Genomic DNA, 22,764 nt, shown 5'->3' on the forward strand with positions numbered 1-22,764 from the left:
AGCAAATATTTCAAAAACAAAATCAACAAAACAAGTGCCTTCTTCTTCACTGTGAATTTTACCAGGGTGACAATTCCCTGCATTCCATTCCCATATGAGTACAGGAAAAAAATGGCACAAGGAGATGATTGTTCTGGCTTCCCCTGAAATTTCTAACAGTAGTGTGTTCTTGAAACTTTATTTATAAAATCCAGATTTCATTTTTATCTCCATTAAACTTGGAGGTTCAATCAGAAGATTGGAATAAGCTTCATTTCAAATTAAATCCTCTGCCATAATTGTAATGTAATAATAACTGTAATAATTGTAGTGTAGAAAGTAATACCCTTTGCTATAGGGTAAACCTTTTTTCACTGAGCAAAGTAAGTACTGTCTTTGATACCAACAGTCTTTTTTTTTTCTACACTATGCAAGTCCTTTGTCTTTTCCTATGAGAAAATATCACAGAATCATTTAGGAAAGATCCAATGCAATCTCTGCATAATGCTACTGGCCACTTGAAATTCAACTTGCAGGAGGGGTGTGGGGAAAACTAGAAAGAACCATACTTCCTTTATGCACTTCACTGTTTCTTTTCTTCTGTCTGAAAAAAAAAAATAGCTTAATTATAAGTAGTTTAATTCATCCACTTGTGTTATTCCAAATCAGGTCTGCATTAATTTAGCTGGTGTTAAAAAACAGAAGGGAAATACTTGTAGAGGGAAGTACAGGTCCTGTTTGAATGATCTGTGCTGGTGGGTATCACTGTGTGCTGCTGTGTTAGAACCAGTTGCTTCCTTTGGCTTCTTCATATGCCATTTATATTGGCTTCTCCTACATGATAGGTTTGCCTTGCCTTTGAAATTGCCTCTACATGAAGGGAGATTCTGGTCTAGATATACTTGTATGCTTTGACTGGTTTTGATGATTTCACATGCATAAAATGGTCACAGGCAAGTCTTAACTACCTGGTTAAATGAGTAGCTTTATGGCAGCTTTACTGATGTAGTTCAAACTGTGTGGAAGAGTGAATTTAGTCCAGTGAGTCCTAAACAGAACATACAATCACATACAGCTAACACGGACAAAACGCAGAACCTTACAAAGTAGACTGAAGAATAATTCATGCAGTACTGTGCAGTTCAGTCCTCATTTCTTGGCAGCAGCAATTCTGATGGTCTCTTTACTGGAAATAGATGTTGCGTCAAGACAAATTGGACTCCTAGTGAGTAAGAATTAAGTCAGTGCTAGCCAGTTAAGTAAAATGAAATTTTTCCAGTCTGGTACTTTTCACTGATTCAGAAAATGGTTTTCAGGCATAACCTGGATATGACATGCTCCAGGAAGTATTCATCAACAACCAAAACTGCAAGCCTGGGGCATAATTTTTTCTTAGAGGAACAATAATGATCTTTTATAATATACTGCTGTTCATACAGATAGGTGGCAGAGTACTTCATAGGCAAGCTTTGTTATTCACTAGCAGAAGAAGAAGTTTTGTGAAGTACATCTCAAAGAGTATAAAAACTGATCTTGACTAATGGGATTTTCTTTTTTATACATACAGATTATAAGATTCTGTCTCTTCCCTGATTCCTCCATCGTGCAGTCTCTACAGAAGTTGAGTCTTTTCAATCACCAGTACCCATCATTAGCTGGTCCTGCATGAAAGAAACATCACAAATCATAGGGAACTATTCACTTGTATAAAATTTTGATGCAGTTTTAGAAAAGGGGCAAAGAATAAGGAAAATCTGTCATCCTAATTCCTTTGTCTGTCCACAACTTCATTTATGATGTTTTTCCATTAGTGTTATGATTTGTGATTTACCACAATAGGTCTTTTGATACTGAGCTGAAGTAGTGCTTCCAAGCTGTCATCTGATTATGTTTTAGAAGAAACATATTTTGGAACCGATGGGGTATTTGCCATTTCTACTTTGTAGAAAGTGCCTTGCTCAGATTTAGTTCTTTTACAAGCAATGCATTGACAGAAGATTTACATGAAGGTCATTTACCTCCCATTGACAACCAAGAGCTATTTTGTTAAAAATGTGCTGTGAATTTATCAAAGAGCACTTGCCTGTTAAAATTTATTAAGCATGACTTATTCAGCTTCACCAATTACATATCTCTTTGCTGTAAATATATCAGATTAGTGTGAAAAGACACAGTCAAGTGACTTATTTGTAATTGTTTAATCTTCCCATATTAAAAAATAACAATAAGAACAACTAGAACACTGTGACAATTTTAAAACCTGAAATTTCAGTGTAGTAGTTACCAACAGCAACCAGTTATCAGGTATCTGGAAATGTACAGCATGCAAACATTTCCAGAGAAAGCAAGCTGCAATAAAACCAAAATAAAATCAGCAACAGGATGTGAAAACTTTCATTGGATGGAAGATACTGGCATTGGAAACACACTTTTAAATACGTCAAAACATCTTCCTAATAGCACACACCAGTTTATGGTTTTCAAAGACTTCTTTTTCTTTATGACAATAGTGACATGAAGTAATAAAAAATATGAAATATGTGGGAAAAGAAACAGATAAATATTTTGTTCTAGAATTATTTTCCACCTGAAACTATATTCAACACTTGTAACTTTGTCCCTGGAAGCTGTTTTGAGTGTTATGGTTTAAGATGGTGTTGTACACACAGAAAAAGTCTAAATGTGTACATTTTAGGCCACAAACTATCACAGCCAGATGTCACAGGGAATCTGCAGCTGGAAAGAAGGTGAATCCCTAAGGAAAGGGGTTAAAATGTTGAGTTACTCAAGCAGGACATGCACTGTGACAGGACTGACATCGAACCTGTGTTGATACAAGAGTATTGTTAAGCTTGATCTATACCCAGTTTAAGCCTAGAAAAGACCCTGAAGTTTCCGGCTGTGAACTGAGCCAGAAGAAGCACAGGAGGATGTACTGAAAGGTCATTTAAAGATCATGCCTATTATCATGATGTGCTGCAACAGAAAGAAATGAGCAAACAACACCTCGAATTGCAGGACAGTGGCAGGTAGTTGTCAGCTCTTCTTCTGTGAATAGGACCATTGTTTTTCTATAGATTCATATGTCTGGATAAGTCTAAGCTGACAGCAGAAGAGAGGATGATGCTTTAAAGAGATGTATTTCTAGCTCCTGTGCAAGTAGAATTACAGTGTTTTTGACAATAAATTGTGGGAGATGAAATTATAATTTGCTCGTTACTCACAAAAGGCTGTATGTGTATCTCCTACCTAACTATACATACAAAAATTGCAGACACTGGCTCTTGTTCTCATGTCACTTCTTGCTCCCTCTGAGTGGGCAAGGGGGTAAATATCTATTCTCTATGCAGTTTGGGCAAAGCTGTGCAGAAATTGCAACGCCTGCAGCTGGGGCTCATCTGTTAATGCCCCTCAGCTAAAGTGGTGGTGAGAGCTTGTCTTTGTTCTGTTCCATTGCAGCAGAAAACAAGCTCATTTAAACCACAGGTGGCTGAAAGAAAAAAAAAATTGCCTATAGCCCAAAAGGTAGCAGAAGAAAAGTACTAGCAGTGGTTTTGGAGGCAAGGTTGTAGCACATACCCACATATGATTGAATTTTCCATGTTTTCTTTGGCACTGGAAAAAAGGAGTGCTTCATTCCTGACTACACCTTACTTTGGCCACATCAGTGGGGAGTGCAGTGGACCCTATACTGCAAAATATGCTTAGATCTTTGTGGCTGAATCACAGGATCTGCAATAAACAGAAGAAACAATAAAAACAAATAACATAGACAAACATAAACATTTCTAAACAAAAGGCCAGTCTCCTTTCATTGAGTTAATTTACTTTGACAATTCAAATCTCAGTGGATCTGAGCCAGTTCATGCCAGCAGGTAATTTGTCCCAGGAGAAATGAGGTGCCAAGTTCAGATGTGACAGAGATTATGTTGCTTTCATAGCCTTAGGCTTTTAAATGTTTTTATTATAGAATCTTAGAATCACAGAATATGCTGAGTTGAAAGGGACCCATCAAGAACATTGAGTCCAACTCCTGGCCCTGCACAGGACACTCCAAGAATCACACCATGTGCCTGAGACCATGGTCCAAAAGCATTTTGAAGTCACACAAGCTTGGTGCTGTGACTACTATTTGCTAATTTTTCCTAATAGCAGTAGAGAAAATTCTACTACTCATTTATTTTCTCACTATGGACTTCAATTATACAACCAAAATTTTCTGTCATACTATGGGTACTTTCTGCAACTATTTTTGGCATTTCTGGATTTTCCCCAAAATATACTATTTTGTTTTCAAATGCAAGTGTTTTTGAAAGAAACAGAACAGAATTCTTTAAGGGTGTAATTTTGTCACATTTAGGTTTTTTCCATCTTAAACAAATATTAGCAAGTGCGTATAGGAAAACTACATCTATGGTTACCAACATATGGAAGCTTAGAGTTCTGGAAAGATTACAGACTGTTAGAGAAATAAAAAACCCCCAGATTTATAAAGTGCAGATTTGTAGAGGCAACAAAGAGCACAAAAGTGCATAACAGCCATTTTGACTTGATATTAAAATCCTGTATGTGGTTGCTATTTATGAAAAAATCTACTGAGCCAATAAAAGCAACTGTATGTCAATGACATAGGTAAATTGCCAGAGAAATTCAGGGCTCATCAGAAAAATATGTGCTACAAAATATTTTATGAGAAATGTGAAGCCTATCCTGTTTATGGTTCTTTTCACAGTGCAGAAAAGTAGTATTAAATAAAAGTGGACTTCAGGAGAGATCTTTTTGACATTGTAATGTAACAGTGGAGTGAAAAATCTGACTTTGAAAATCTTTTAAAGGCTCCACCTTCCAAAAATCCCTGTAGCTAATAAACCATTTATGTCTTTATTCTCCTTTATCCTAAAGGAACAAGCTGTAAACATGTATACTACTTCATTACGTACTTCAGAAGGCTAAGAAAGTAAATTTCTTCAATTACTGGCATCCATCAGTTGGAAAGAAGGAGACTATCAAAATTATTGCTTGCCAGAAGAGTTATTCCCACTCCTTTCTGTACTCAATATACCTTTTCAATAATTTGCAGGCCTTTCTCTCCTTAAAACTAAAACATGACAAACAATGTTCTAGATGAAACTGATAGAAAGGGCTCTGCTGCTTTCATTGTCCATCTCTTTGTGCAATTAGTTAAAAAATAATGCACTGTTTTTCAGTAGTCCATCCTGGAAGTCACTTTTATTTTTCCTGGCTTTACCTTTCCCTAAATGTCTTCCTCCCACTGAGAATATATATGTATTTTGGATTACAGCCTTCTTCTTCTTATCCCAGAATTACATCTTTACAGATTGTATCCCATGTAATTATCTTCTGCCTGTGTTTCTGCTCTGTTTGTACACCTGTGTATCGTTCCTCTGCATATGCCAGTTAGGGTAAATTGCTATCATCTGCATGCTGATTTCTTCCTTTCGGGGATCATGAATGAAGGAGATAAACAGGAGCAGATGTATCATCATTAGACACCTCTCTGTTTCAGTGTGCTGCTGTTAATCATTGGTCAATGTTTATAATCATTTAGCCAGATTTCAAAATGCATTATTGTGTTTGCAGCCAAGCCAATTTAAACTGAATGGGTATTTCTAGTAGGTTTGCATGAGAAGAAGTATTATGTAATGCAAGTCTCTGAAAGGTCTATAAGCAACAATTCAAGAACCCTTTTGTTCTTCAGGTGGTCTTTGGACAAAAGGAAATCTAAGTATTGTGCTTATCAACTTTATCAAATTTTTCGCTATCAGACATCTAAGAGAGAACATTTTGGAGGGTCATTTCTGTTTTTCACAGTTTTTCAAGAGAATTAAAATGACACAAGTATGGAGATCAGAAGAATAAAGAAAAGGATTCTAGATGAATGGCCATTTTTAAATATACAGCTTTGAGATAGTCTGTTCATTACTAAAAATAAGCAAAAAATTCCGACTGTTGATACTGCACAAGCAAACAGAAAAAATTACATGATAATCTGTGGCAACTGGAAATATGCCAAAGCACAGTGGCTGAGTGGTGCTGCTGAGCTGCTTACTTTTCTCTGGATGAAAGTGTGAGGAAAAGAAATATTTTCTGTAATTGGAAGTGAGAGAAGCTAAGCAGTTGGGTCATTTGAATAATAGGGAGGAAAAAAAAGAGACAAAATAGAGAAGAAATGAGGCTACCAGCTGGGTGTGGTTTTTGGGGTTGAATCAGAAAACTGTTATATGTCTATTTCTTCTAGGAAGGGAAATAGAAGAAAATATATCTCTCCTTTCACCAGATGGAAGAGAGAATGAAGAATTACTCAGGAAATGAGAAGCTGAAAATTTCTGAGTAGTCTAGGATGCAGAAGAGAAAAACAGAAAAATATCTTTTCAGAAAGGCTTACAACAAAGTCAGAGAGGAGGATTCCCCCAAGTATCATAGGTCAGTGTTTTTCCACTACTTTCCTCACTATACTGCTTGTTTAGTCCATGTCTGTCAATTAGTTTAATTTAAATAATTCTTTAAATCTGATTAGGCAATTGTCAGGTACAGTTCAGCTGAGATATATAGCTTATATATATATATTTGGTAGAATAAACTAATTACAAATAAAAAGAAGACTTAGTATACAGAGACTTTTAATATATTGACTTAAAAGAAATAGTTTAAATTGTCATATTGTGATTTTCCAAGTGTAAAAATAAAGGTCTTCATTCATCCCAGTGTGTATACATGGAATAAAAGAAGTTTCATTAAAAGGGCTTGACCTAGGACATTAATCCTCATAATTTCAACATTGTAGACCACATAAAAAACAGAAAAAAAATAGCAGGAAACATTTATAAAGCTTCATTAATGAACTGAGACTCATTGTTTTCCCCAGACAGTGATCTGATAGTGAAAAGACTTCTGTGGGATTTGAAAACAAAATGAAAACTGGCAAGGACACCAATCTGAATAACTTTTAGGCAACTTACCTCTTCTGGTAGGCTCATAAAAGTTAGAGCACAAGGAGAAACTTGCTATTTGTGGTAAACAAAAGAGAGATGGCAAACCTGATGCTGTAGGATTGACTTCCCTTTTCAGAGTCTACGCCTCATTATGTTAGGATGACTTCAGGCACAAGTTGTATTACTCCAGCTGCTGCATTTTACTCCATCCACTCCTGCTGGTTAACAAAAGTTCTATAGAAGTTTATTTAAATGTAGAGTTTGAAATTACACTGTAGATTGATATGCTAAACAGAAGCAGTTAGAGAACCAATTTTATCTGGCAATTTTTCTGCCAACACCCTTGTAGTTTGAACATTTGGGAAAAGTTTTTGCTCTTTGATGAAAGGAAAATGATGCATTTGTTTTGGGATGACAGGTCAAGGCTCAGTTATTACATATAAATCTTATCCCAGCAATATTTTGGCTTCTGGTATTTTAAGCAAAATTGTCTTGGCTTGAAGTGAATGTTGACCTTATGAGGGATCAAGTCAGCCTTCCTGTTGTTACTTGCAATGAGCACATATTTTCTCTGTCTCTTCATACTCAGGATTTATCTGAGTACCACTGTAATGAGAGGGGGGTGTTGGGGGTCAGAGTTGTGATGCTAGGCCTACAAAAGGTAAAATTTACATGGAGACCCTTGACCATGTTATTAATTTTTCTTTCTGTGTCTAGGAAAGAGTAATCTTACGGGAATTGGTTATTAGAAAAGTGATAAACTTGTTGGCAGTATTCAAACTACATAGTTTCATTGGTTAGTGAGAGTTATAGACACAGTTATAATTTACTTCTGCTTACTATGTCAATTAAGAGAAGTTATGTTGAAATAACAGATGGGGAAAGGTGTATAGGAGCAGTCTGATCTCTAATGCAAGGCCTGCAGGTCATTTGGACTCTTGAGGGAGAGATGGTGGGAAGGCTGCAGCCCTGGTGGAAATTCCTCATTGCAAAATGTTGTAACACACCACAGTACATGTAAAACTACTGGGGCTAAAGTGAATCATAACTTTCTAAACCTGAATGTTCCAGGGAGCAGTGCTAACAGTATGGTGTGTGCCAATAGCAAGGGATTGGAAAAAAACCCTTCATTTCTTCTTCAGGGGGGTAGAATATTTTCCACAGTCTCCTAGATGGCCCTAGTTTAGCTTAGAAGTGTGGTCAAAAAGAAGTAGCATCTTTCAGTTCTAATAAAAAGCAGCTGGTTTTTTCTGCCATTAAGTAGTGATACTAACTTGTAAACATCCACTTGCAGAGACTGCAGAATATAGACTAGTAGACAGAATTTGGACTTCTGATTAATGAGACATATTCTTTATATCTTTGTGATGGCCATAATTATACTTTGCGGAACACAGGCTACCTCCATTTTTCCTGGAGTAGAAATCCAGAACAGAAGCCTATTAAAGCATGCCACAGCTCCACGTCGTACAAAATTACCATTTCCTGTCCATGGAAACCAAGAAAGACTACCTTGAATGGCTGAATACCAAACTTGTATGAAATTTTCCCTGGTTCTTAAACCTAAATGTACCTATATGGAATTGATGGATGACTGAATTCAGCAGCACTATTCTCATTACAAGCATTTCTCACTAGAGAAGCTGTGAAAGAAATCCATATTCAAGACACAAAATGCCAGAAGTTTCTACAACACTGAGTTTTTCCCAGGGACTGTGAACTGGCTCAGGTGCAATAATCCTCCTGAAATCCATAAATCCCAGGTCATTTGTTAAAGAATTGTGTCTCCTAGTCTTGCTAGAGAAAGGGAAAAAGCCCTGTGTGGTTAAAATACCCTGTGTGAGTGAAAGTACAGAAAGCCAGATAGCACTTACTCCTAATAAAGAAAATCAGTCAGTGATGCAAAAGAATCTTTTAATTTTCTGTGGAATGACTTTTTGTGACCTTTAAACAATTTTTGAAGCAAAATTTTTACTGACCATGTCATTGCCATAACTGATAAGCAATGTAAAACCTTGGCTTAAAACAAAGATTTTTTGGGAAACATTAGAAAAAGCAATAAAATATAATGTAAAAAATATTTGAAAAACACAGCATTTCAAAAGCACCCATTAATTAATCCCTGCAGCTTTCTGTGTTTGCTTTTAGAACCAGCAGTTTCCAGTAAGCAATCTATTTTGGGGAAGAGAAAGCCCTCTCACGAAGTTTGTGGGCAGAGGCAGCTGTTTGCCTCATTGTCACAACTCAGAAATGAAGTGCGTGGTGGAGCCCTGCCATCTCTTTCAAGCTGCATGAATGAGCAAATACTAGCATGGCTTTGGCACCTGTACAGGATGTATCCCTTCTTGTTCTCGCTTTCAAAATATAGCCATCTGCAAAAATTCAGTTTCTGAGAGGTACAGGGAATTTAGTGAAAAGTACACCGAATCATGCCGTCAGAAGAGAGAATAAAGAACAAAACTGGACTACATGAAGAAAGTTGAAACATTTCCCAGCCGCTCTCCCCCAGTTACCTCAGTGGGTAGAAGAAAGATATTTTTTTTTCTGTTTTTTTGCTTGTTTGTTCGGGGTTTTTTCTATCTTTCTGTGGATGTTTGCCAGCATGCCATTTTTCTTTTGACATCTGCATCAGTCAAGTGTCTCTTTCCAGTCTCTTCAAGATTTAAAATGTCTTTTTTATCCTCTGTGCTGAGTAATCCACTCAATTATGTAGCAAGTCAGACCGGGTGGTTTGCTCTCTGTTACTAGTTCAGCTTTTGCATTTCTAACTCCCTTGAAGTTTTTTACAGCAGGTGTTTTACCTTTGCCATTTTCCTTATTTTTTCTGCTTAGTTTCTTTAAAGGGTTCTTTTCACTTCATCCTATCTCAAGAAGTCAATCATAATCAAGCTACTGTGAACTGCAGTCTACTTCATCATGAAGTCTCTTTAAGAAGCACCCTTTTCTCCTGTTCTTCAGTCCCAAGAGGCTGTGTCATTGCGGGCCTCATAAGGGTGGTGTTACAGTGCTGGTCAGGCCTTCATCACATAACAAACATTACTCATGGTTAGCTCTTGTGCCTAACTTTTAATATGTGAAGCACTACAGAATTCGGTGTGAAAATTTCACAGGTAAACTATGCCTACACCACAGAGGTACTGAGCACATTATAAAAACAACCGCACCATCATGAGTTTTCCACAGGAAAGTTTGTTTTACTTCAGTTTCTCCTGAGACCCATTTTCTTCTGCTTTTGCTGATACCTGTCACAAGACTGACTTCACTTTGCTTTTTTTTTCTAACATACCTCCCGTTAAGCCTTCAGCTTTACTGGTTCTTAACTTTCCTGCTGACAGCCATCACTCCTGCTATTTTCAGGGTTATACTCATTACCTGCCTGTCAACATGTGAAAATGCTTGAGTCTTAGCAAGTTATGAGGCTCTCCATCACATATCAATCAAGAAAGTTATGTTTACAGGAAAGTGTCAATGGAAAGAGTACTGAGCTAAAGACAGGGGGGTCTGTGAATGACTTAAATTTAAGAACTGTTTTTCTAAAAAATATCTTTTTTCAACCACTTCTCCCCATGGGGAAAAAAGAAATCCACACTTTGCTGTTTGCTTTGCTTTACAAAGTAGAAGTACCGTGTATATATATATTTTTGGTATCTTACAACACACAATTCAGAATTTGAGGGTGGACAGGGACTGGCAAGGGATGAACTGAGACTCTTGCCTTGTATCACTAGCATTGACAAAGGGAAGAGTTCACATTACATTACACAAATGCACTGCAAGTGTGTGCTTCTTGCTAGTCTGACACTCACCAGGAAAACAATCAGGGAAGCAAATGTAGATTGAAAAGAAGGAAGCATAGAGGTAATGCCAAATGAATAGGGAACAAACTGGGACAGTGTTGTGAATACAGATTATTTCACTGATACTTGTTGGATTTGCTCCCTCAATTTTTCTAAGGCATTAAAGGAGTGCATTCAACGTGTATCTCCGGACAATTGGTTCAGCAGGCTTAGATCTTCAGGGTTTTTTTGTGTGGAAACTGCAGTATCAGTTGTTGACAAATCTGTGCTGTTTCTTCTTCTTCTAAAAATTAAGAACAGTTGGACACTGATGTCAGCTCTTGCGCCTTCCTTTTGGCACATGAAACACTACAAAATTTGGTGTGAAATTTTCACAGTTAAACTATGCTTATGCCACAGTATGAGTTCAACTTCCAGCAGGGCTTTACAGTTTCAATTTGATTTCTCTTTGGTTGATCTTCTAGCAAACTTCACTGTTCTCTCAGTGAACCTGTATCTGCATCATTCACTGCCATTAATCCTAGGACTGCCTATACAGTGAATTTAAATTACTAACTCCTATATGACTGTAGAAGCTATTTACTTTGACCTATATGTTGCATTACAGTTCATTTTAGCTCCTGTGTTACAAAGGCAATCCCTCAGGAAGATTTGGGACTAGATGAGATGTGGAATTTAACCATGCATTTTAAAATGATGAGTTCTAATTGTTGTCTGTGTGAAGGAAAAAAATGATCCTTCGTCAACAATACTTGTATATTTCTGAAAAAAAATTGAGGGTTTTTATCTGTGGAGTGCCAAGTCAGTCTGACATGAAGTCGAATACTTGTCTTGGGTTAAGAAAATTTAAGAGGTGGAGGCTCTAAAATGAGTTACCTCCCCTCAGTTTCAACCAATCCCTTTCCACCAATAAGGAGAAAAGCAACATGAGCAGAAATAAGCGAAAAAATAACTTTTTACCAACAAGCAAAACAGTGACAAGAAATAACAGTGAATAATCACTAGATGCAAAATTGCTGAATTTCACCAGCTCCCTGAGAACAAAGAGAAACCCAGAATGGTGGGGTAACCTTTTCAATAGGGTGGCTGCCATGGGCAACCTCATGTAGGGGGATAACGGGGAGATGGCATCAGCATCTTTCCCTGTTCCCTGCTTCTCTCCCTGGCAGCAGCATTGAGAAAAGCAGCTGACACACTCTGGCAGCAGCTGGAACTCAGTCAGGGGCTAGAACTCGTGGAGGGACTTTGCCTTCCTCATGGCAGGAGATGGCAAGGCAGCCAGGGCAAGGCACAGCAGCTGGGCTGGGGCAACTCGTGGCGTTCTCTCCTTGGCCAGGCACTGCTGGAGAGCAGGAGTGGTTTGGTCTGCAGTAGGGCTGCTCTGATCCTTCCTGGCACTGTGCTGTGACTGTGGGCAATCACCCCCAGAATTTGACCCAAGGCAGTCCAAGACCACAGGGCTCATCTTCTCCAAAGCAGGAAAAAAAAGGAGAAAGAGAGAGAGAACCCATAAGGGAATTACCTGCACATGCTGTCTCAGCTCTACGGAAAAAACCCCAAGAGATAAGCGAGGCATGAGACACAAGAGCAAACCAAAGGCAAGAGAGAGACTCTGCCCACATCAGAGACCATGAGGCCAGAGCATGTTCTACTTCTGTGGGCCAGCTTTAAAACCCCTGGCAGCCCCCAGCCTGTTTCAGGATACACCTATGGGTCTTCAAGAGACAGTAACAATTTGGGCACAGACAGATATGGAATACAACAACACTTTGGGTTACCTAGGACAATCCTACAGCATCCTTTGTTTTAGGGAAGAACATAAATGTCTCACAGGAGAGAAGAATCGTGTGTATCTTTCTAGAGCTGCCTATAATTATATATCATACATGTACCCAGGCACACATTAGTACAAAAGCAAAGGAAAAAAGAATGCAGTTATTCGGGTTAATGATTTAGGGGTCAAATCCAAACTAGATGGATAATTTTTTTTGTGAATAATTTATATGTTCTTTTTAAAGATAGAGTGTTGAACTACTTCACAAAACAGTAGCTGCCTTGCAGTTCCTATTCAGTTGTAAATTTAAATGTAAAATGTAAATGTAAATGTAAAATGCTGTTGTTTCTCAGGTGTATGCACTATTTAATGTTATGGTCTTTCCGTGAATTAGATTTCACAGTTTGAAACACAGCTATTTCAGAATAATAAAATAAAGAACTAACAGAATCAAGACTTGGGGATTTCTAGATGTAGTGGTTTGGTCCAAAATACTCATTACTGTTTATCTTCTGTGAGATAAGAATTAGGAGAAATGCAAAGCAGGCACCAATCTTGAAAGAATATAAAGAAGTGTATTAACAGACCTAAAAGAAGAAAAAAAGAATCATACCACACCTTCAGAACTCTCCTCCTCCCCCCACCTTCCTCCCTTTTCCCACTGACAATGTAAAAAGACAACCCTTGAGATGCTCAGTGTGTTTATCACTTCCATAATAACCTTGTTCAGTCCATTTAGGAAGAGGAGTCTCTCTTGCCCATGCTATGAACACATTATCACAACGAGACAGCCGCCCACTTCCAAATAACTTTGTTCAGTCCATTTAGGAAGAGGAGTCTCTCTGCTCGCATGTGAGTCCCTTCCCCCGACTTGCAGCTTTCCCACAACTGCTTTCGAGGGTCCACTCTTGAAGTTTTTAAGGTTGAGCCATTCAGAAACAAAAGTTCTCTTCACCCATCTCTGGGAGCATTTCATCTCTAAGAACAGAGGCCCTTCTCCTTCCCTGGGAGCAAAGGGTCCTCATCATCTTCATCTTTAGGACTATCTCTGGGAGCATCTCTAGGAACTGAGGTTTTCTCCTTTCCCATTTGGGCAAAAGTCCTCATCGCTTCCATCTCTCCCTGTTCAAACTTCTCATGAAATTACAGCTGCGTCAGCATCTGCCTATCTCAGCGCAGGTGCTTTTGCTCACGAGTTGAACACTCCACCCCCCATATCTTCATGAAATTACAACGGGATACTCTGATATATCATAGCTTCACAACAGAATTTCAGCTTTAAGCATCTCCTCTCTCTCTTCCCTCAGGTTTTCAGCTCTTCACAGCACTAAAAGGGTTAATCTCACCTAGGCCTTGCAGCTGGAAACGTCGCTTATCGCTGTTGGTCACATGATCTGTGCCGGACAGCGGACAGCGATGCAGCTTTAGCTGAAATCTTGGCCTTGGCCACAGTGGAGAGTGGGGGAAGCTGAGCCACTCCGGCTGCCCATAGCCCTGCTCTGGGGGGATTCCAGGGGTGGAACGGGGCCCATCGGCTCCAGGATGGCCGTGGCCCGGCCCAGCCTGGCCCGAGCAGGGCCTGGGCTGGGCCAGCCAGCCCCCGTGCGGGGCCCACAGCCACCTGTCCCAGCACCGGAAATGAGACAGAGAGGCTCTGCCTCAGAGTTTCCTATTCTTAAGTGTGGATCACAGAGGCGGTCACAGCTTTAAGTGGCTCAAAGAATTGTCCATATTCAAACTGGCCAGCTGATAGGTTCTGTCAGGTCACAGAGGAGCTGTAAGCACCCCTTTGCAAGAACATCACTTCCGGGACTATGCTTGCTAGCCCATGACACTAGATTATGTTTTGGGCACATTTTGCTTTGTAGTTATTTTCATTTAATGGTTATTTTCATCTGGTTTAAACTGTAACCTTTGACCAGTCTCAAATATTTGATAGGAGAAAACAAGCTAGCAAAGAAAAATAATCCCCAAAACTATTTTAAGAAGAGCATTGTCAAATTGAAAGGAAAAATTCTTCATGGTGCTTGTAAGAATTAATCTGATGTTTAAGTTACCAATATTGCTCAAAAGCAGAGAGGGAAACGATGTAAAAATGTCCATAACATTACAGAGATGTATGTTTTTCTTAGAGGAAGACCATGAGGATCATTAAAACTGATTAATATGTCTTTATTAGGACATTGCTTAGGTCCAAGGTGGGGTCTCAGGCACAAGGGTGTGAGTGGCCACACCATATATCAATACCTGTTATCAATCACTTCTGTATAGCCTTGGACAACTGGTTCTCTGCTGAACAGTGATAAGGGACCTGTAAGCAAAGGCACCATTCCTGCTGTGCTGTCTCAATGCTCCTGCAGGCTTCAAAACTGCAATGCAACTTTTACACCTGCACTACCCAGCTAGCTGGTATCCCAAATTCGAGCACTATTTGACTGGCTTCAGTTTAAAGCTATTGAATGTACTGTCTTTCTCAAGAAATCTGGATGTCTCCACAGGATCAATATTTTTCATATACAGACACTAAAGTGGACTCCAAAATGTCTCTTTTTCTGGTTTTAACATTTAAACTGCAGTTAAAACTGCATTCCTAATAATCTTTTAATGGGGTGAATTTGTTTTTTTCTGTTGTATCACTACTGTGTAAGTATGACACTTGCATTTATTAGCTGAGCATACTGAGTTTAGAAAATGTGCACAATATTTGCCAGATTAAGACTAGTAACCATGAAAAAGTTAATTCTGAGCTGGTTCTGAGTCAAAAATATGTTTTAAAAATTATTTACAGAGAAAATTGCAATTCCTTTCATGAAAAATAATGGGACCTTTTGAGAAAAAGATTAACGAATAGTTGGAGTCTTATCTCTTAACATTTATCCTCTAACAAGCGTATCAGAATAGGTTACTTTCCTTCCAAATCCTTGCCTAAATCTTTCTGCAAATGGGTTAGAGCAACACCTCAAATTTCTTCTCTTAGTATTATATTTTCTTTATTAAATATTTCCAGTTTCAAAAATTTTGCCTAATTTTCTTTGATGCAGGCAGTTTCTATAATGTATGTGAGTTGCCTTCCTTCTCTAAGACAGATTTAAATAACCTTGTTAATATTCTGGGTTTGAAACCCATCAACAATTTCTCATTTTTAGGAGATAGTCTCTTAATAATTTTCCTTTGTTTTTTAAAGAAAACTGACCTAATTTTTTAAATCATTTGGGGGAAAAAAAAAAAAGCTAAAATTCTTCATTCCTTTTCTCCTGTTTAATGTTATCTGTTTCAGTTTTCTTTTTGGCTCCACGCTTTATCCCTGTCATTTTACAGGGAAAGTAAAAATTGTAGAAACTTTGATTAAAATAAACTGGGGGAATTTCTCTTTTCCCTAGACCTTTTCTGTGGAATTTATAGTAGGGAAGAATGATCCAGCCTTTTCACCAGCTGCCTTTGTTGGGTGTGGGGAAGGGAAGGTCACATCTGGAGGAGCACAGTAATTTTAAATCTCTAAAGCTCAAACACCATGGAAAGATTTTCACTCTATGAGGTTAAATATGCTTAAAGGGCAAAACTCTCAGCTGCTGGCAGAAATCCCTGCTCTGCAGAGATGTGTGGTGAAACAACTATTATCTGCTTTCTATGCATCCAACTGCTCACATTTTCTGCATGTGGCTCATAATCATTTTATCATGAGTTTCTTGAGTGATAGGTCAAGAAAGGCTGACCAGGTTCTGATTTTTGGCTTTGGGGCTATTCCAGTAGCTTTCATCTTGCAGTCCTTTTTTTGAAACTAATTTTCCAGTAGCTTTCACAAAGATGTATCACTGGCATTTTTCTTGGCTGTACCGAGATAATATCAAAATGCAAAACAATAAGCCTGGGTTTTATGCTGTCTAGATACATTATGTTTATAATTATTATGACTTATTCATGGTCAATTAGAATTTTAATATGAACACGTAGCATCTCCCCAGATTGGGTTTGGAATAGAACGCCAAGTACTGGTCTAGACTAAAATTTTACTGGCTCACTTCAAGTCTGTTAGTTAAGTGATATATTTTGCTGATGGAGCTATGCTGGAAGGAGGCCTAGGAGTTCTACTAGGAAAAGGTCCTTTTGCCAGTATAGCTTTTATCCTTTTTTTAAAGCAAAAGCAAAACCTAAGGCAAAAAAAAAAAAAAGAAAAAAGAAAAAATCCTTTTCTTACACTTTATTTTAGGTTTTGGCTCCTGTATCTACACTAATAGGGTTTGTGTCCACTCCCTGGGGCATCACAGTCCTGTGTGCTGGTGGAGGCAGACAGTAGACTTGTCTGTAATCTTGTCTGACCTTATTCCCAAAAATTACAGCGTGCGTTGTCACACCTGTTTTAAAAGCCATCTGGGGATGACTCTCCAATAACCTTGTAATTGTATATGGAATGGTTTTACTACAAGGAAAAAGAAGTTTACAATTTTCATCCAAGCCCACAAGAAGTGTCTTATTTAGTTGCAGCTGAGTAGACTGTCCCTTGCTTTTTGCTAAGATGTTACACAGGTGCAGCCCAGCAATTGAGTCTCACTAAACCTCACCTCTATTTTGCTGCTAAGCCCTTTCAACCCCTCCCACCCACTCATTTCAATTTTAATTTGATGCAATTAGAGCTGATTTTACCATTGCTTTAAAGTGTCTAGACAATCCCATGCTCATATAAACGCTCCAACACTTCACACCACTGCCTGTATTGTCTTACCTTTGTTCAAGTTTTGGCAAACAAATGCTACCCCAGAGTTTTGCTGGGTCAGATTTCATCATTTTGTCTGGTTAGGGCCTAAGCCAAGCAATCTGTACCCACGACAGCAGCTGTTATCCTGCTCGGGTCAAGTAAGGTATGATTTCCTATTTTCCTTAAGCTAAAAAATGTGTATTGAATCAAGACTGGTGAGACAGGTGAGCGCAGGGGTCTGCACAAGGGTCTGTAAGACACCTAGAGCTGTAATCTTAGATCAGTATTGGCTTAATTGTGTGATAAAGACCATACATTTTATTACTTTTTGCATGCATCAGACTAGCATTTTATGCATAAGGTACCTAATAAATAAGTGCTCCTTTAAAAAGATAAATTGGTATTTCCTATTTTAATTCAATTTCAATTTTGAACGGAATTCATCCCTTATTTCTTATTCTTGTCAATGTTTGTTTTCTTTGCGGGGAGGGAAGGGGAGATTTAGATAGTTGAATGTAGTGATGCCATTTCTGAAAATAAGGATAGATGACTTTGCTTTCTGAAAGATTGCCAACAATAACTAGATCAGAGACAGTTCACCCTCTTCTTGAAAGTGATTTATGAGACAGTATTTAATGAGGTCAGATGGCCCTGAAGAAGAGCAAACCCACAGTGAAGCAAAATAAGCAGAAGCAATTGGGAAATCTTAGGAAACAATTTAAGATAGAGAAACTAAAAGCCATGGTGAAAGAAAGGAGCCTTCAGAATAATATTATTGCCTAATTCAGCTCTATTATTTCTTGTATACCACTTCATAATTTCAGTTTCATTTGCCCAGTATCAAATGGGTACCAAATACTGTGTACCAAAAATGCTGTACCAAATACTGCATTTGTAACTGTACTAGCATAGTTTTCCCATATTTGAGCCCCAAACAGTACATAAATTTGTTGCACTATTTATGATTGTAGTAAAAAAAATCTATTATTTTTATGTTATAAAAATAGATCTCTTATTTCTGTTTTGATTTCATATATCTAATTTCCAAGGTTAGTTGGAAATTTTTAGTTTCCCCAGTTTGTATTTGGAATTTTCATGATGAAATAATGATTTTTGTTCTCCTTTAAATAATTGTTTGCTACTTCTAATTCTAAAAAGTAAAATCATACAAGACAAAGGCCAAAATTATAATTTTCCTTCAAATATTTCTAAAATGGAAAGCTTATTCTTCAATCCACCTTTGAACTGGTACTTTTCTTTGAAGACTCTCTCTCAAGCATCTACCACAATAAAAAATGGATACCCTCCACAAATACATCAATAATGAAAAAAAAGTATTGCTCTATTATGTCATCTGTAAGTTCTGAGTCAGCTCAAATTACATTCTACCAGTTCGTAAAGGGAGTGAATGTGTAGACCCTTTTTGCCAGTTGCCACTGACTCAGCTGCTAGATTTCTGAAGCACAAAGCTAACTTGAAGTAAGATGTAGGTAGAAAAATGCTTTCTAAAGCTATTGTGAGAGAAAAAAGTTCTTTTTTAGAAAAGCCAAGTCTTCATTTCTTTTTGTGTCAGATTAATTTTTTTCCTTTCTTTCATGATATGCTTTAGTGGATCTAATTGTTTCTACTTTTACCTTATGGACTAATTAAGAAAAATAACCAACCTTCCCAGAGAAACGCCAATCCCTTTCCTAATTTTCAATGTATTTTATTATGAAAACTTTCCAAGTCTATAGCTGTCTCCTTCCTTTCATTAGCATTTTTCAAGACACTGAGGAGTTTCAAAGTTGCCATCCTGACTGTATTTACAATTTGACTCATATTCTGCTGTCTTGTTTCTTCTTCCTTGAATACGTATTGAAATTTTTGTCTTCCTAGTGATTATAGGATTTGATTTTTTACAACTTAGAGTTCACTGCTAATTTACACAGACACCATTTTCTAGGGAGATCTTCTTTGAAACTCATATATATATATATATTTTTTTTAAATAAGGTTTACTAAATCAAAGCAAAGACAATTCTGATGTAAATTGTCTGGGACAATTTACATATAGTCTTTTGGTAATTCGTTTTCTATTCATACTACGGACATGTATCAGCTTTAGTCCCACTGGTGTCCTACAGATCAGACCACTGGGATAATCATTCCAATTTACTCCCAACATCTGCTAGCAGCAGAGGCAGCTAGATACCATATTAAAGGGATGTCTGTGCTGCTCAGCAAAATAGTGTATAGCTGTAATGGAACTTACTCCTTGATCAGAGGCCATGTGGCCGTGTCATCCTGGCAGCGTGCCTGAGTTACAGAGTCGTGCTGGGAGGCAGAGACCACAGATGACACAGGCAGAAGTTGGTGCAGTCCCAGCCTCTGAGATGTGGAGGGGGAAGGCTGCACAGCATCATGATAACCTGTCCCACACAGAAAAGGGCATAAAAAGGGGTGTGTACCTGATTTGTAGTGGCAGAAATGCAGTGATGGGTTGAGACAGTTTTATTCTTCATAGGGTTTGCAGAGGAAGATGCATGGACTGACTCCACAGCCTATGTATAGCAAAGTCAGTGGTGAGAGCCCTAGATTCTGACAGTGACCAGGAATTTGGACTGCTGCTGTGGCTGGTTAGTAGATGTTTGGCTGTCCTGTCTCAGCATATGGTGCACCACACTGCTGATGAAAGGGCTGAATGGCTTTTAGTGTCCTCAACCTGCATGGCCTGGTCATAAGACTAAAGCTACCTCATTATTAGTGTGTCCACTGTGTAGATCTGCCATCAGTATGCTCTTAGTCTTCTTGCAAACCACCATCATTTTCTCCTTCCCACCCCAGCAAAGCTTTTTATAAACAGTGAATGAACACCAATATAAAATCAGAGGGAAAACTATAGAGCCTATTAAGAGAAATGGCGAAATACATCACTGAGAGTTCTAACTCTGAAAACACAGTTGCTGCCTTCTCTAATGCTGACCGCAGCAACACTGCTAAGGCTCAAAACAGTCTTGACAAGAAACACACCGTGAATTTTGTTTGCACACATCAGTTGTCTATATTGGGGTCATTCTCTGACCACAGTGGTAGTGTGGTGTCACACAACAATATTGTGGGTGTCAGATGAGCATTGTCACCTTAGTGAGGTCCTGCAAATCAGGCCACCAAAGTAATTTCCCAGAATTACTAACTACAGCTGGACAGAAGATGCATATATAATGATACTTTGAATTTTTACAGCATTTTTTTCTTTCTGCCTTCAGTTAATATAGTTAATATATTCTAATCCTCTTATTGACCAATGTTTTTCTCGTGCTGTTGATATTTCTCTTCTCTTAATTATTAGTGTTGTCTTTGCAATGCTGAATTATCTTGGCTCATAGACCTTTAGTCTCCAATATACCAGTTTCCTAGGACTTTTTTTTTCTTTTTTATATAAGGTTTGGTAAAGTTTGTCTGAGGCTAATTAAATTTTTCAAAGGCTAGCATACTAAATCAAATGCTACTGTTGTCATTATTCTTGATATTTATACATAAATCACTTCTAAGTATTTCATATATTTATGGACAATATTGAGATAATTTTTACTCTAGGAGATGATCCTTCCATTTGACAGTAAGTAGATGAAACAATTTCAGATGGAAATTAATTTTAGCTGTGGTGATTACGGATTTACATCTGTAATGACTATCTGATAAAACACATGAAAAGAGGATTTTTCTCATGGAAAAAGGAAATTTCTCTCAGAATTTGCTTCTAAAGACTCTCCTCAGTACATAGACTGGCAAGTGGTGGGTCAATACATCTGCATAGTAGAAACCAACCTGAAAAAGGTAAAACAAGTGCCAATGACCCAAGATTTGCCTAAAGGCTAGAGTTTAGACATACCGCTTTTTATAGTTGACAGGATGCTACACAGAACATTATGGTTGTTTGGAATAGCTTGCTTCCTTTTTACTGTGCTCACCTCCATGTTGCATCACACATGAAGCAGTTGCAAATGTCTTCTAGATCCTTTAAAATGTTATTCAAGAGAGAATTACAGCATTATGGGTTGCACATTCTGTAAAAGCCACAGTAGTTAGTCAACACCAGAGGATGTGCTGACCAGTCTGGCCCTGCCCAATCACAACTTCTACATACTGCAGAAGGGATGAAGTTCCTGTGGTGTGCATAAAAAATATGCTGGGGAAAACAGTCTGGGTTATTCCTGTCTCAGGCAAAGGCAAACTGATTAGAGAGATTGCTTTTGCTCAAGAACCTGGGTGCACTTGGTAGATAATGTGAGAGGATTGGGAGGTCAAGCACATGCCTCAAAGGGATTTAATCTTGGATGAAAATAGCCAATTAATTAAATCAAGTGAACTCAATGGACCTTTTTGGGAATGGCCCACAGGCTAAGGGAATCATATCTGTGCATATATATATATATATATATATATATAAAGACAAGAAAGGAGATGAGTTTAACTGGGATATATTGGAAAATATAGGACCTATACATGAATGGTACTCGCCAACTGGGGTTAAACCATGACACATGATGTGGTTTGGTCTTTCTTTTTTTTTCTTTTCTTTTGCAGCGCACATTCAATAAACGGAGAAAGAACTGGCTCTCCAGCCCATATTTCTTTTAGGCAAATCCTAAGAGACAAAAGGAGAAATCAACAGGAAATCAGGCCTCATTAATTCTGCTCTTCATGGAATTGCTGGGTTTTTAATCACATTTGTTTGGGGAGAAGAAATGGAAATAATAGGAGGAGGTCCTCAACCTTCATCTATTTCCAAGAAAACCATATTGAGACAGAACCATAGTATTGAAGTTTTGGGTTGCATTGTAAGTATTTCAGGGAGTTCTGACTATGTGAAAACAGGATGTTATGAACTTTCCTGATTCGAATACTTCACTGGAACATCTATAATAGTAATAAGCATAATAATTCTGCTTAGCTTAAAAACTTTGAAGCTGAGTAAACCGCTGAATGTTCATTTTGAAGTGCACAGCTGATTGTATTTAAAAAATATTATAACATAATAGGTAAAATTATATGAAATAGGACTGAAATTATTATCAAGGCATTTTACTACAGTTAAATAACATGAAAAATGAATAGCATTTTACTACAGAGAAAGTTCTTCTAGAGCTGGTCTCTAGAGAATAATCACATCAGGATAGAAATTACATTCAAGAAGAAAGACACATGCATGTGTGAGGCTCTGTAGGTGTGTATGTGAGTGAGATTCAGAATGGAAGTTAGCATACTGAGAATTTCTTCCCACTATTTTACATCAATGTTAGAAGTATATTTCTTGCCTGTAATGCAGGAATTATGGGATTAACTCACTGCTTTTCTGCTCCTACATTCCCAAAGAAAAATTCAACAGGTTTGGGGTTTTTTGTTGGTTTGTTTCGGGGGTTTTTAATAATAAAAGGAATATGGGATTTAATCTGAATATTAAATTATCAAAACTCCCAATAAGAAATTGAAATTAATGACTAGAAAACAGCTGAAATATGAAAATATTAACTACTCTGAACCAGCTGAGATGAAACTGAGAAAATTTCATGATTTATTATCTCT

The 22,764-nt window shown here is 37.8% G+C and overlaps 1 long non-coding RNA gene across 2 annotated transcripts in view; it reads left to right on the forward strand.

Annotated features, from left to right (window-relative positions):
• The window catches only part of LOC104686129, an 80,060-nt gene that overhangs the window by 24,318 nt on the left and 32,978 nt on the right, over positions 1-22,764 (forward strand). The window contains exon 1 of one of the 2 annotated variants that reach the window (XR_002044447.3): positions 6,255-6,423. The exons of the other annotated variant lie outside the window; for it this stretch is intronic. This is a non-coding gene — a long non-coding RNA (uncharacterized LOC104686129). Of the gene's footprint in view, positions 1-6,254; positions 6,424-22,764 lie in introns of those variants that run through there. 2 annotated transcript variants of the gene reach the window in all.

Source organism: Corvus cornix, chromosome 1, assembly GCF_000738735.6.
Source record: "Corvus cornix cornix isolate S_Up_H32 chromosome 1, ASM73873v5, whole genome shotgun sequence".
NCBI lineage: Eukaryota > Metazoa > Chordata > Aves > Passeriformes > Corvidae > Corvus > Corvus cornix.